Source organism: Panthera tigris, chromosome D2 (assembly GCF_018350195.1).
Source record: "Panthera tigris isolate Pti1 chromosome D2, P.tigris_Pti1_mat1.1, whole genome shotgun sequence".
NCBI lineage: Eukaryota > Metazoa > Chordata > Mammalia > Carnivora > Felidae > Panthera > Panthera tigris.
Genome location: NC_056670.1, coordinates 15647884 through 15662413, shown reverse-complemented (window position 1 = coordinate 15662413; position 14530 = coordinate 15647884). Strand labels below are relative to the sequence as shown.

The 14530-nt window shown below is 49.1% G+C and overlaps 1 protein-coding gene across 6 annotated transcripts in view; it reads right to left on the bottom strand.

Moving 5' to 3' along the window:
* Positions 1-13584, bottom strand: part of SIPA1L2 (signal induced proliferation associated 1 like 2) — a 222220-nt gene extending 208636 nt beyond the window's left edge. For all 6 annotated transcript variants that reach the window (XM_042959847.1, XM_042959849.1, XM_042959851.1 and 3 more), the window contains exon 1: positions 13520-13584. The gene's annotated coding sequence lies outside the window, so the exon portion shown is untranslated. The remainder of the gene's footprint in view (positions 1-13519) is intronic.
* Positions 13585-14530: the final 946 nt, after the last annotated feature.

Below are 14530 nucleotides of genomic sequence, written 5' to 3'. Positions count from 1 at the left end.
TGCTTGGGATTCTCTCTCTCTCTCTCTCTCTCTCTCTCTCTCTCTCTCTCTCTGCCCCTCCCCCCATCGTGCTTGCTCACTGTCCAAAATTTTAAAAAGGTAAATTTAGCAATGTAGCATTTTATTTTTAAGCAGCTAGGACTTTATTTCGCTAACTGGTATCGACTCACGGCAGCTGATTTTAAAAATCTCCTCATTTTGTAGGTTTTGTTGGTTAGTCTCCTCTATCTAGTGTCTGAAAACTGAAGTCAGGACATTTCAGCTTTAATAATTTATTGCAATGGAACTAGAAATTATTCCTCAGAGATGCCTTACAAAATCTTCATCTTTTAAAAGTTAATCACAAAGGTCAAGAATAGACTTTGCAAAAGTAAATAGATGGATTTTCTTTTACCTAAAATTTTCCAAGTAGCACACATAAATAAGTAAAGGGAGCGTGTGTCGATCTAAATCTTCAGAAGCAGAGGGCTCAGCTGAAAGCTTCGCACCGGCCTGAGCCCACCAGGTGGCAAATGTCTGCAAACTGGCCAGAGGCGCGCCTGGTCTCCCCGAACGCACGGGCGGGAGGTTAAGAAGAGACCCAGTGAGAAAAACGACCAAATTAAGTGTAAAAATCACATCCCTGTTCGGAAAGGGGAAGATGAGGCTTAAGAAAAACACACAAACACCCGAAAGAAATTGCTCCTAAAATCCCTTGACGATCCCACCTTCGAAAACAGCCCGAAACCAAGGGGAAAGGCCGCCTGGTGCGGTGATGCATTTAAAAGCATATAGCCAATCAGGAAAACGTTATGCTGAGCGAAAGAAGCCTTAACCCAAAAGAGTGCATCCTGCAGGATTCCATTTCTATGAAGTTCAAACACGGGCAAAACTTATCTATGGCGAAGAGAAAAAAGTACAACAGTGCAGCAAAGTGTACTGATGGGTACCATTATTTTCAAATGCATCCCCCAAAACTGGACTTCTGCATGGATATGCGTGCAGCAAATATAGTAAAATGCCAACACCTTACACGACCTAGGTGGTGGATATATGGTGCCCACTGTACTACAGCATTCTTGCAACTTCTCTGCGTGTCTAAAAATCCACGTGATAGGGGCACCTGCGTGGCTCAGTCGGTTAAGCGTCCGACTTCGGCTCAGGTCACAATCTCGCGGTCCGGGAGTTCAAGCCCCGCGTCGGGCTCTGTGCTGACAGCTCAGAGCCTGGAGCCCGTTTCAGATTCTGTGTCTCCCTCTCTCTCTGACCCTCCCCTGTTCATGCTCTGTCTCTCTCTGTCTCAAAAATAAATAAACGTTAAAAAAAATTTTAAAAATAAAAAAATAAATAAAAATCCATGTGATAAAAAACCTGAGGGGAAGTCTACGGTGATGATGTTGAGATCTCTTGTTTTAGAGTTTACAGGGGAATGCAAATCTTAGGTAGCACTTTCTACTACTTCGTGGCACTTAAAAGTGACAGAGAGCTATGGCAAGAGGGCATGGACGGTAACTCAACACAGCAGAGAGACCCCGGCCGGCGGGGGACCAGTGCTCCACAGGGTAAACGCTTGGCCCGCAGCCATGCTTCCCAAGCCCTGCTGCCTCAGTTTACAAGTCTGATTACTCATAGGGTGCTTGGGTGGTTCAGTCGGTTAAGCATCCTTTTTTCTTTTTTTAATGTTTATTTATTTTTGAAAGAGAGACACAGAGCGTGACTGGGGGAGGGGCAGAGAGAGACACAAAATCCAAAGCGGGCTCCAGGCTCCGAGCTGTCAGCACAGAGCCCGACGCGGGGCTCGAACTCATGAACCGTGAGATCGTGACCAGAGCCAAAGCCAGATGCTTAACCGACTGAGCCACCCAGGTGCCCCAGCATCCTGACTCTTGATTTCAGCTCAGGTCATGATCTCACGGTTCCTGGGATCGAGACTCACATCGGGCTCTGCGCTGAGAGCGTGGAGACTGTTTGGGATTCTCTCTCTCCTTCTCTCTCTCTGCCCCAACCGCCACTCATTCTCTCTCTCAAAACAAATATACAAGTAAGTAAATAACTGAAACTTAAAAAAATAAAAAATAAAAGTTTGATTACCCAGAATAATTTTTCAAATAAGTCACTCTGGTCAACCAATCACCAAAAGTTATAAATTCCTAAAGTCTTAAAACATGTGACCTTGGATCACAACTGTAATACTGGTGTGTATATTTTCTACACAAACAGCTGAAACAGATTCAATAATTTCATACCAAAACGTCATGGTCAAAAGGCACAAACTCCCAGTCATAAAATACATAAGTTCCGAGGATGTAATGTACAGAGTGGTGTTATAGTGAATAATACGGGACAGTTAAAGGACTTCAAAGTTGCAAAGACAGATCTTACAAGGTGTCATCCCCAGAAAAAAAAAATTGTGACCAGACTTACTGTGATCATTTCATAGCACACAGAAATGCCAACTGTCATGTGGTACACCTGAAACTAATATGATGTCATCTATATACCTCGATGTTAAAAAAAATAAATAAAGCTCATCATTTACTTTCGATATTTTTTCCTTCAGGTGTATGACATAACCTTTAACAAATTACAGTGGGGGGGGGGGTGGAGATCAGATTGACTACCTCACGTGACAGACGAGTGAGTTAACCACCATGTCAAAAACACGGTCTGTCACTTCTCCTTGAGGTCGCTTTTATCACGAAATCCGTTTTCGGGGTTGCAAAACCTAAACCAGGCAAGGAGGTGAGTTTTGTTTCAGGCAGAGGGAGTTGTTGTAGACAACACTGGGTTCAAATGAACAACTAAGTGCGATGGGTTTACTTGCATTGGCCGGTCTCTACAGAGCCCGGAGTGTCCTTGTGTCTAAGGGCCCCTCGCGGAAAATTCAAATCCTAACCATTTGCCAAAGCATAACTTGGCTCCTGCCTTCTTCTGGAATGTTCTCTCGACTAGGCAACCCGCTCTATGCTCAGCAGCCCACGGAGCCTTCAAGCCACAGAGCCCGGCTGTCCCAGGGTCTCACCCAGTAAGCCAGCCCATTCTCTTCCACGATGGGGGCCCGGCTGTTAAACCCTTCTCTTAAATTTCCGAATCAGGAACATGAGGAAGTTTGATTCGAAGACGACCAGAAGGGCCCTCTGAGGCCGGAAATGCTACGAGTCCGATAATTCTCTGATGGTGCCGGATGCTCACCCGGAGCCCAGGAGGGAACGAGGTAAGTGGCCCCTGCCCCCATGGGTGTCACACTCCAGGATGCCTCCCGCTAACCGGGCAACCTCAGAATGCCAGCGTTTATAGAGGCCTTGGGGGTCCTTGTTTTGAAACTGGGTTACGCTCGCTGTCTAGGAAGCGAAGTGAGGTCGGGATGGCCACAAAGCAACCCCTCCCTGCCACCTCCCTCTCCTGCAAGAGCCAGAAAACTCTACTCTGCTCTTCTATACGATGCTCCAAACTGGTCTCCAAAAATTCCCATCTTTCTCCTCAGTTTTGCCTCTTCCAGAAAAGGAGAAGGCAGAAGCGGCTGGGTGCTGAGCCAGCCAGCGCCGGCGGGGAGGGCAGGGAGAAGCAGAGCGTGTTGTCATCGGGGTGGGGGGGGGGGGGCCCGCAGAAGGCGAGAGCCTCTGTTTACACTTGCCTCCGTCCTCCACACCTCCCACGGCCCGGTGCCCTCGGATACGGATCTGTTGAGGGACTGGCACAGAAAACCAGTGAGATCAGAGGCGGTGTCCCCTGGAGCCCCGCGCGGGCCCTGCCCCAACTCATCTCACCGCTCACATTCGGTGCCAGCCCGGCATCGCCTCTGCCAGCCCATCGCGCAGGGAGCCGAGGACCGCGGTGCCGGGCCCGGAGGATGGATCTGGAAGGCTCCCCGCCACCAGACGCACAGCGACAGCAGTCATCAGACATCACCCAGATTTAACTGCCCTAAAATTAGCAGTCGGAGCAAAGTAGTTACCGCCGTGATTGCGTCAGAGCTCCGCTCCCTGGCCAGCTGCCAGTTTTAAACAAACCGTCCCGCATGCTCCAACCAGGGAAACAATATTTTGGAAGCGAGCCAGCCAGGCATGTCGGCGAATGTTCCAATTCTAGCTTTGCTATTAATGTTTTATAATTCAGTGACAAGGTGAACAAAGTCTGTATGGGCTGCATCTGCAAGGGGGTTATTTTCTTTGTTGGAAGCACTTATTCTTTGGGTGAGTAAAGTACCGTGGACGGATCCTTTTAAATATTTAAATGCCTGAAATTTATTTAGGGATTCACACTGAACTGGCTTCAACACAGATTATGCAAATCTGGCAAAGTATAAATGCAAAACAAAAACTGTTTTCCCCTTATACTTCTTTGAACCCTGGCAAAGAGGCGGGGAGCCGGAGAAATTGTCCCACTCCCTTCCCAACAAAGGACAGGTAGCCAGATTGGATCAGAAGCGCTACCTCTCCGCGAATTACGACATTTCTCCTGAAGAAGAGACCATCCACCGGCTAATAAAACTCAGACTCCTCAGCCCAACGCTGGGCCACCGTTTTCCCCCTTTCAGGGACAGCTGGCTGGAGTCCGCCATTCTCCTGTGCACACACCTTCTCTACTCACTCCCTCCTTCCATTCACTCCTTCCGTGATCTCTGGAGACCAACCACACCTCACAAAGCAGATGGGAACAGAGGAAAGCGGCCTGTAGCTGGAGCAGAGAGACGGGGCTTCAGGTCTAAGACTAAGAAGACTCAAGGACACCTGGGTGGCTCAGTAGGTTAAGCGTCCGACTTCTGCGCAGGTCATGATCTCGCGGTTCGTGGGTTCGAGCCCCGCGTCGGGTCGGGCACCGACAGCTCAGAGCCTGGAGCCTGCTTCAGATTCTGTGTCTCCCTCTCTCTCTGTTCCTCTGTTGCTTGTGCTTTGTCTCTCTCTCTCTCAAAGGCAAATAAACCTTTAAAAAAAAATTTTTTTAAGACTAAGAAGACTCAGAAAAGCATGTGTTCTCCCCGTAAACCTTAGTTTTTGTGTTAGTGAAAGGGGATCATCCCATCAGCTTACGAGGGTCTGGTTCAGTATGTGAGAGAACACCAATGAAAGTTCCAGCACAATGGCTGTCTTTTACATTTATTTTCAAGAATACCTCCCCCTGATTCTCTATTTTGTTAAGTCAAAAACATTAGTCTCCCTCACTCTTACCAACACATAAAAGTTTTTAAATAGGAACATTGATGCATTTTTCCAAGCAAAAGGCTTCCCATGACCCTCCAGTAAGCAGACTTGGTTGGTAAATGAGGTGATTCTATTATTATTTAGATGACTCTCTCAGTCCTGCCTCAAATCTCATCATAGTACCTCTTAACACAGAAATGTACACGCACAGGACTTAGGATGACACCCTCCTGAGTTCATGGAATATAGGAACTAATACTGTATCAGGATATTGAACGTAAAAGACTTTCACCTGTAAAATGAAAACTACACTTCCTGAGCACCGACTACCTTTAAGGCATAAATATCTCTCTGATGTACTTTGCAATCCTCAAAGTGCTAAGTCAACAAGAGGTGTCCAATGTTCTAGTGATGAGCTTTCAAAAATCACTGTTTCCTCTAGAAATTACCATGGCTGACGGGCCGACAGGCAAAAGACTTTACAGATGAAACGGCACAATTCAGAAATCATTTCTTTTCAGGTATGTTTACGAAGGAGCCCACACCAGGGTTTTTAAGTGACCTGTAGCCTCACCGGATTCCATCAGGGCTGTGCCCTTGTCAGTCTGGAGACTCTGAAACCTGGGATGGGTGCAGACCACATGCTCTCAGGAACAGGAGGACAACCCCCAGGGTGCCCTGCGTCCCCAGAATCACAGCCCTGGAGCAGGGCTATAAACGTCCTAAAGGAACAGCTGGGCCTCTGCTCTCACCCTCTTCAGAAACTACTTACTACTCCCCTTTCACTAGCTTGGTGTCCAAGTTCAATCACAGGTCCTTTCAGATGGAAATGATTTCAAATGGAAGTATAAAAGGCTGTTGAGGGGTGCCTGGGTGGCTCAGTCGGTTAAGTGTCCGACTTCGGCTCAGACCATGATCTCATGGTCCATGGGTGCCGGCCCCGCGTCGGGCTCTGTGCCGACAGCTCAGAGCCTGGAACCTGCTTCAGATTCTGTGTCTCCCTCTCTCTCTGCCCCTCCCCCGCTCGTGCTCGGTCTCTCTCTTGTCTGGCAAAAATAAATAAACGTTAAAAAAAATTAAAATACAATGCTGAGGCTGGGGGGCTGGCTCAGTCAGTAGATCGGGTGACTCTTGATCTTAGGGTCGTGAGATCAGGTCCCGCGTTGGCTGTGGAGCCTATTTAAAAACACGGGGCGCCTGGGTGGCTCAGTCAGTTGGGCATCCGACTTCAGCTCAGGTCACGATCTCGCAGTCTGTGAGTTCGAGCCCCGCGTCGGGCTCTGGGCTGACGGCTCAGAGCCTGGAGCCTGTTTCAGATTCTGTGTCTCCCTCTCTCTCTGCCCCTCCCCTGTTCATGCTCTGTCTCTCTCTGTCCCCAAAAATAAATAAACGTTAAAAAAAAAACTTAAAAAATAAATAAATAAATAAAAATTAAAACAATATACACATACACACACTCTTCGTGTCAGGCAATGCTGAGTGCTGTGGATTAAGATCCAGCAGACAACAGGGGAGCAGAGAGTGCACAGGAGGGAGAGTGAAGGGGAGGTGCTAGTTTAGCTGGGTAGCTGCAGCACCAAGGCTCTGGAGAGGCCAGGTGGCTGGGCTCCCTTAACTCCCTCGCAGCAGGAGCTGACATGTGCTAGCACGGTAGCCAATGATACACGAGCCGAACTATACTGTACTTCCAAATTTGTTTTTACGCTTCAGAAGTTTCTGGATGAGAAAATGATTACTTACGTCCTTCTATCCTGACTGTGGGCCTGGTGGGGGCTGTGTGTGACAGTATGGTGCCTCCTCAACAGCTGAGTTCAACCAGAAACGTTCCAGAAAGAACAGTATCCCCCAGGACGTTATCTACTCCCTACCCAAATTAAACCCCTAAAGAACCCACAGCAATTCTGGAAGAGAACAGGCCAAAGTTAAAAAAAAAAAAAAAAAGTTCTCAGAAAAGGAACAAATATAGTAAACAGAGGGCCCGGTAAGGATAGAGTCTGTCTTAAACTTCCCTCACAGGATGCTGACAGGCCCCTGAGAAACTGCTTCCAAACAGTCATGAACTCTAAGCTGAAGAGAGTGGTGGACAGAACACGGGTCTCCAGACTGGGGGCCACGCATTTCGAAGGGTAACAAGACAGCCCTTAAGGTGCAAAAGGAAATACTCCATTTCTATTTCTTTTTAATGCCACCCTTCTTCAAATGTGCATTTCTGTGTTTTATAACGTCTGTATCTTAGCATGATAAATTTACATGCATGCAGGTGTATATACACATAGGCACAAACACACAGACACAGACACGTATATTTGCACAGGCATACACACACATTTATTTAGACGGTGATTTTGTATGGAAAGGGTATGCACGCTGAAAAAAATTTAGAAACCCCACTACAAAGAAATCACTGTTCCTTGGATTAAGGTATTAAACACTCAAACGAAAGCTTTTGTCCTTTATGAATAATTAAAACTGTTAATTCCTAAAATTACTTATTAGAAACTTCAGTACAAAGAAGACTGTATCCCAGAGCTATTCCTGAGCCACGTGAACACCCACTGTCCAACCAGGAACCAAATGCATTATCAAGGCCCCTGGAAGACGGAAAGCCAGCATCGTGCTGACTCTACAGGCCACTACGCCCCAAGCACTGCCATCAGAAATGCTTTTTTGAGTCTCCAGAAATAGTTCATCCCGGCATACATAATTTTTTTATTTATCCAAGAGTTCTTGCTTTCCACAGGAACAATTTTTAACATTGGCTCTCTACCTAGATTTTTTCTACTGATGAGTAACTGAATGCACAACCCAACAGCCTGCTCGGGCAACTCGGATTGCTCGAACAGCTCGACCAACGAGGAGCTTCTTCCAGATTTAGCAAATATGCGAAAGTGAAAAATATGGAGTAATCCCACAGGCAGAGCTGAACAAGCCCCTTCGGACTAAACGTATGTTCGGGGAACAGGAAGGGAAGAGTATTAGAACGCTGAGAAAATGGGGAAAGCTCACGGTTCTCTTACCCACTACCCGAAAGTAACACAAAATAAAGTAATACCCAGCTCCAAAATAAGTTCAGAAAGTCCAACAACATTCTGATTTTTCCCACAGGCTTTTCAGTGCCTAAGACCTCCAGAGGTCACAGGTCACAGTGGGGCCCTATTTTCTAAGTCATTCAGTCAGTCAGTCATTAAAATATTTCTTAATCACCAACCATGCAGAGCACAGTTCTAATTACCAGGGACACACTAAAATTGAACTCATTTCTGTCTTAGAATAACCTGGTCAGCAGAAGTAGCCAAGGAGGCTTGACAGCCTCTTTCAGGATGTCTGGAAAAGGCAGAGAGATCGGAGCCAGCTGGTAAGAAATTAGGTGCGTTAGGACTTAACGATAACCGAGAGTGATTCCTTATAAAGCTAGAAGCTTCCAGAGCCACTATTCATGGCTGAGCCAGTTTGACAATTTCATCCCCGACTTAGGTAGAGATAAAAAAAAACAAAAAAAAAACAGTCTGATGTTCTAAGCAAGCAGCCTTCCTCTGGGAGGGCAGACAAAGGTGCTAACCAACAGAATCAAACTCCCAAGAAGCACCCGGGGTAGAACCAGCTAAAATAAAGGAAAATGAAGCACCACAGATGTTGGGTCTTGCAGCGACGTTAGTGCAGGAAGGCCAACCACGGCTAGTGGCAGTATGTGATTAACGACTCAGGGGTTTTAGTGAACAGGAAACTCACTGAGTCTGGGTAACGTGGCCACCAAAAAAAAAAAAAAACCAAACAACTGAACGCAGGCCTGGACTCTATCAGTGCGAGTGGGACACGCAGGCTGAGGGAAGGGTACTCCTACTCTGCCCAGGTCAAGCTGAGTGGGAGGCCTTCAGTTCGGGGTCCGAGTGTGACAGGTGGTGCTCAGTGAATAACTGAAATACCTCTCTAGAAAGATCTGTTCCACGGGCCACCAAGGGAGTAGAATGCAAATAAACAGGAAGATTTCAGTGCTGTGGGTAAAAAACACTCGTCCAGGGGCGCCTGGGTGGCTCGGTCGGTTGAGCGTCCGACTTCGGCTCAGGTCATGATCTCACGGCCCGTGAGTTCGAGCCCCGCGTCGGGCTCTGTGCTGACCGCTCGGAGCCTGGAGCCTGTTTCGGATTCTGTGTCTCCCTCTCTCTCTGCCCCTCCCCTGTTCATGCTCTGTCTCTCTCTGTCCCCAAAAATAAATAAACGTTGAAAAAAATAAAATAAAAAATAAAATAAAAAATAAAAAAACACTCGTCTAGTAGTCAAAAACCTCAGAAGGGTGGAGCTCTCCACCCCTTCCAGGCAATGTTCAGGTATTGCTGGAAAACCACTCGTAGGGCATTATTAAGAGATCCCCGCATCACAGAAGGGCTGGACTGCGATTTCCAAACACTGGTCCTCAGTGAACTTTTCACTGGCCCGTGCAAAAGGAAAAAGTGTCCATGTCTGGGAGGGTATATATGCACAAGTGGGATAATTAAAGAAAAAAAAATGTTTTTAATGTTTATTTTTGAGAAGGGGGAGACAGAGCGTGAGTGGGAGAGGGGCGGAGAGAGGGAGACACAGAATCGGAAGCGGGCTCCAGGCTCTGCGCTGTCGGGCCCGACTCGGGGCTCGAACCCGTTGAACCGTGAGATCATGACCTGAGCCGAAGTGGGGACGCTCAACCGACTGAGCCACCCAGGCGCCCCTCATGTGGGATAATTTTAACAAATGTCTTCTCTGGAGGGGAAGAACCTTCCTGTCTGAAGGCACGCATACTCTTTCTTCCTTTTGCGGGGTGGGGTGCGGTGGGGAGTGGGGTATAAACTAATACACTTTGATGAAATGCATCGAAAGTAGATAGGAACTGATGTTGTTAATTTTCAGTATGTTCGTGTAGCAACACTGCATCCTGGGGGCTAGGCGGGGGGGGGGGATATCATGGAACTGGGTTACGCTAAATATGAAACCTCTCAAGAAACAGAACCTCTCCTGTGGGTCAGATCTGGCTCTCTCCAACCACTCTTGGGACCCAAAGTTTATGAATCAAGTCCAGAAAGGATTGAAATCATTTATCTCTGAAGTTAAGAAGCATTTAAAGTCCTATTATACTGTTATCTCTCCTTCAAAGGGGTCACGGTGACATGTGATTGGAACAGAAAAGCGATTTCTACCTCACTGATTCCAAGGTAAACTAAGTAGCTAGAACTCTCAGGAATGTTCACATACAAACACACCGTAAGGCAATGAACGCAAGACACAATCATGAAAAACGATGAACTGTCACAGTGAGTCCTTTGCATTACGCTAATACCTTCGTTTTAAATGTTCAAGAAATCTAAAATATTGCTGCTGAAAGGGATCATGGAAATACTTTATCCAAACTCATTTGTGACAGGCAATAGAAGGAGGAAAGTAGAGGTTCCTGTTCCTCCCGCCTAAAGCTCTCCCTTGTCTTTCACCCTGCAAGGGAATTAGGTACAATAACAGATGCAGAAAAATCTGGAACACGGTTCCCTGCATTCTTCAGAACTGTACATTGTATCTCACTCAAGTTCAAAACAGGAAAAAAAAACTGCTTTGCTTTTCAGTTAATAGTAACAGTCTAAAGTTTCTTCAAGTTCAGCGCATCTTTGAAAAGATAAGTAATCCTAAACCACCAGGACAAGCAGATCATAAATGCAAAGACTCGATGCCTTCCTCAATCTCGAAAAGAAAAAAACAAAAGAAAAAAAAAAAACCACCTTGCATTTATCAGTTATGGCTGGGATTCAGATAGGGGGCGGTATCCACTCAAACATATAGTCCTTTGCAAAGTGTGCAGTAAACACAGTCCCTTTTAAACTAGTTTTCATGACCAAACCCAATACTTTTAAACCAGTTTCAATTACCAGACAGTTGCCCTTTCAAGGTTAGTGAATATTTCCTCACATTGAAGAACAGACAGATTTTCAAAATGAATAACCCACTATTCCCTCCTCTGCCTCAGGTAAAAAGATCCCCAAGGTGGACAGGTGTTTACTAAGCTCAGGTATCGAGGAACCCTTTAAAATGCCATTCCAGTCTCAAGGTGGGGGGGGGGGGGGCAACTTACAAGCCCACAGTACACAGCTTTAACTACAATAAACCTCATAAAAGCCAAATCACGATGCTCTGATAATTCCCATCACATTCCATAAAATGAAACCTCTTTGAAAAAGGCAAACATTCAAAAACACAAGCATCTGATGAAAAATATACAGTTAAATCGGCTGGGGAAAATCTGCAGCCCCTACCCCAAAGCCAGGAGCTCTACCTCCCTACCTGCAACGTATGTTATTTTCTCTTATTTTCCAGACCAAATGCTTATACTGCTTCTTACCCAAGTTCATTTCACCCCATCTATAGGTAGCATGTGGGTACTGATAAAAGCTGTTTCTGATTCCATTTCCTACTTCCCAGATGTTTGCTAGAGTTTTCTTTTTTTTTCTTCAGCTATTTATGAATGCACTCCAATTTAGAACAAACAAATTCAACATGTCATATTTTAAGCTGGGCAAGACACACAATAAATGGCAGCTATAAAATAAGTCCAAGATATTTCTCCAGCTTATGAACAAGTATGCCTACCGAGGCAAGATTTGGACAGGCTGCCACGGTCTTGGTCTAGGAAAAAAAAGTACTTAAAATGTATAACTGAGAACCTGCTGTTGCTGATTACCTACTGGCTACAGTAATTCTCATAAAAGGGGTTGTGCTTGGAAATGAAAAACCAAGTGTCAACCGGGAGAAAGACAGAAAGACGTCTCTACCAAATTCTTGGTATGAATCATGCATATATATACTTCCAGCTACACGCATCACTGAAACCTTAGGAAGAATCAATGATTTTGTACACAAAACTCAAGATTGAAGACTGCACTTTCTCACGAATAATGTTGTTTTATACCTCTCTGAATCAAGCAGTGAACTCCTAAGTTAAAAAAGTGAAAATATGGTCTAAATCCAGTCCTCGAATATATTCCTCAAACAAAAACATGAAAACAGACATCCTTAAATTTGTGACTAAAAATGGTGACCAAGTTGTCTCTTGAAATTCATCTTTAAGAATGCCAGAAATAATGACACTTTTTGAAGTGGAGATAAACGTTTGTTTTATACAGAAGTAGTATATTTCAAAGAAAGCAACAGTTCTGGAGATTTTTTTCCCCTCCCATCACTAATTGCAAAACTGGAAAAACTGCAACCTGGATTGCAGATAGGCAACTCAAAAGCGCAGTTTACAAATGCCCGTCATAAGAAAGCCATCTAGTGTTAACATTTAGAAATGAAAGCTGCAGACAAAAGAGGCAAAGAAAAGAAAGATCTTAGTGACTATTTTGAACTTACTGAGAGCAAACCTATGAGAATCGTCAAGATTCTTTGTTTAAAAAAAAAAAAAGGGGGGGGCCATCATCATGAAAAGCAACTCCTAAGCTAAACAAAATCCAAAACATGTACTATTTCATTTTGACCAAAAGCATGTTTTGGTGACCACAATTCCGTGACCAATGCACTTGATTTTTCCAATACTCACGCTGGAGTCATCTTGGGCTGAATTAATTTAACTGAAGCAGGTTAATGATGACAAATATCTCCCAGAGGGGTAATGCCAAGTTGTTTTCTCTTCCCCAGAAGCATCGGCTCTCGCTTGCAGATGATGAACTGAAATTGATTCTTTGGGTTTTGTGGCACGGTTGAAAATTAATCTATAGGCGCTCGTGGGGATACTCCCAGGACGTGGTCCAACTAGCTTTAATAATATGGGGGGACCCGAGAAGGCCCGGGAGCGGAGGATGGAGCGAGGCACGGAGGCCGGAGAGGTGGCAGAGCGGTCGGGACCCCAAAGGGTGGTCGCGCCGAGTTAGAAGGGCGCTCGCCGCGCCTCGGGATCTTACAAAAGAGGGAGCGGGGCCCCCGCCGGCGAGAGCGCGCGCCGGGGGCGCACACCTTCCCGGGGGAAGACACCCCGCAGCAAGTTCAGCAAGTAACCCCGCCCGGCGCGCCGGTGCACAGCGTCCCGCAGCCTTTCATCTTCGCTCTCGGGTTAGTCACAGAGGAGTTGCTGCGCACCCAGAGGAGGTCCTCATCAGTGCTCGTGTCACCAAGACGGGGATAACCTTTCTGCCGATCGATAACTTTGAGAGAACGAGCGGCGGCGGCTCCTCTTCCACCCGGGGCTCGGAAGCGCGGGCGCGTCTGCCAGCCGGACCCCCCGCCCCGCGCCCCTGCCCTGCCCCCGGCCCGGCCCGGCCATCAGCCCCCGAAGCGCTCCCGGGGCAGCCCCTGCACCCCGGGACAGTCCTCGCGGAGGCCGTGCCCAGACACCACCCGAAGGCTCCCGAGCGGATCCCGCCTCGCTCCCCGTCCGCTCGCCCGACACGCACCTCGGAGACGCAGTCCGCCGGGACCTGCTACAGCCCACGAGCGCGCGGCGGCGCGTACCGGGGCCGCCGCCTCGCCGCCCGCCGCTGCCCGGGGCTGCCCATCGGCCCGGACTCTGCCGGCGCCGGGCTCCGGCGGGAGGCGGCCCGGACCCGCCGGCTGCGGCTGGAGCTGTCGGCCTGCGCTCGGGCGGGCGGGCGGCCGGGGCGGGGGCGGGGGCGCGGCGCTTCTCCTCCTCCTCCGTCGTCCTCCTCCCGCTCCGCCGGCTCCTCCCGGGCTCCCGGTCTGCCGAGCCGGCTCCCGACGCCGCCGCCCGCCCGCCCGGCGGCACCGCCCCCCGCCCGCTCTGCGGCCTCCCATTGGCCGCCGCCTGCAGGCCCCCTCGGCCCCGCCCCGCGATTGGGCGCGGGCGCCGTCCGTCCCGCCGCCCCGCGGGGCTCGGGGCTCAGCCGGTGCGCGGTTCCCAGGCCCCGCGGCGCGCGAGAGCGGCGCGTCCCGGAGGGGTTCGGGCGCCCTTCCCCGCGAGGGGGCTGCGGGGCGCGGGGGCGCGGCGCCTGGTGACCTCGGGGGAGGTACAGCCTACCTGGACCCGCGCCCCGGGGGAACCGGCGCCGCCCTCCGCGGGCTCGTTTCCCCCCTCCGGCCGGAATAAGTTAAAAACCCCGAGTCCGGCCGCGAGCGGCCCCCTAGCGCCGTCGCGACCCCGCCTGGCCCTCCACTCTCCGCGACTGGGAGAGACGCGCCCGCCCCGGGCTCCGGTCCCCGCGCCGCCAGAGCCTGAGTGTCGCGGCCCGAGGAGACCCAGCCAGCCGCGGGCGCTGCGCGGGCACCTGCCTCAAGACGCAGCGGAATCGCGGCGGCCGGCGACGGCCCAGACCACTGTCTCACTGCGTTCAGAAGACGACGGCAGGAGGGGCGAGCTCCGACTGGGTGCCGGCCTGGGAGGGCGCCCCAGGGCTGCCCAGGCGGTGTTCCTACCGTGTGCCGGCCTGGGGGGAAGGGGGCGTCCCGGG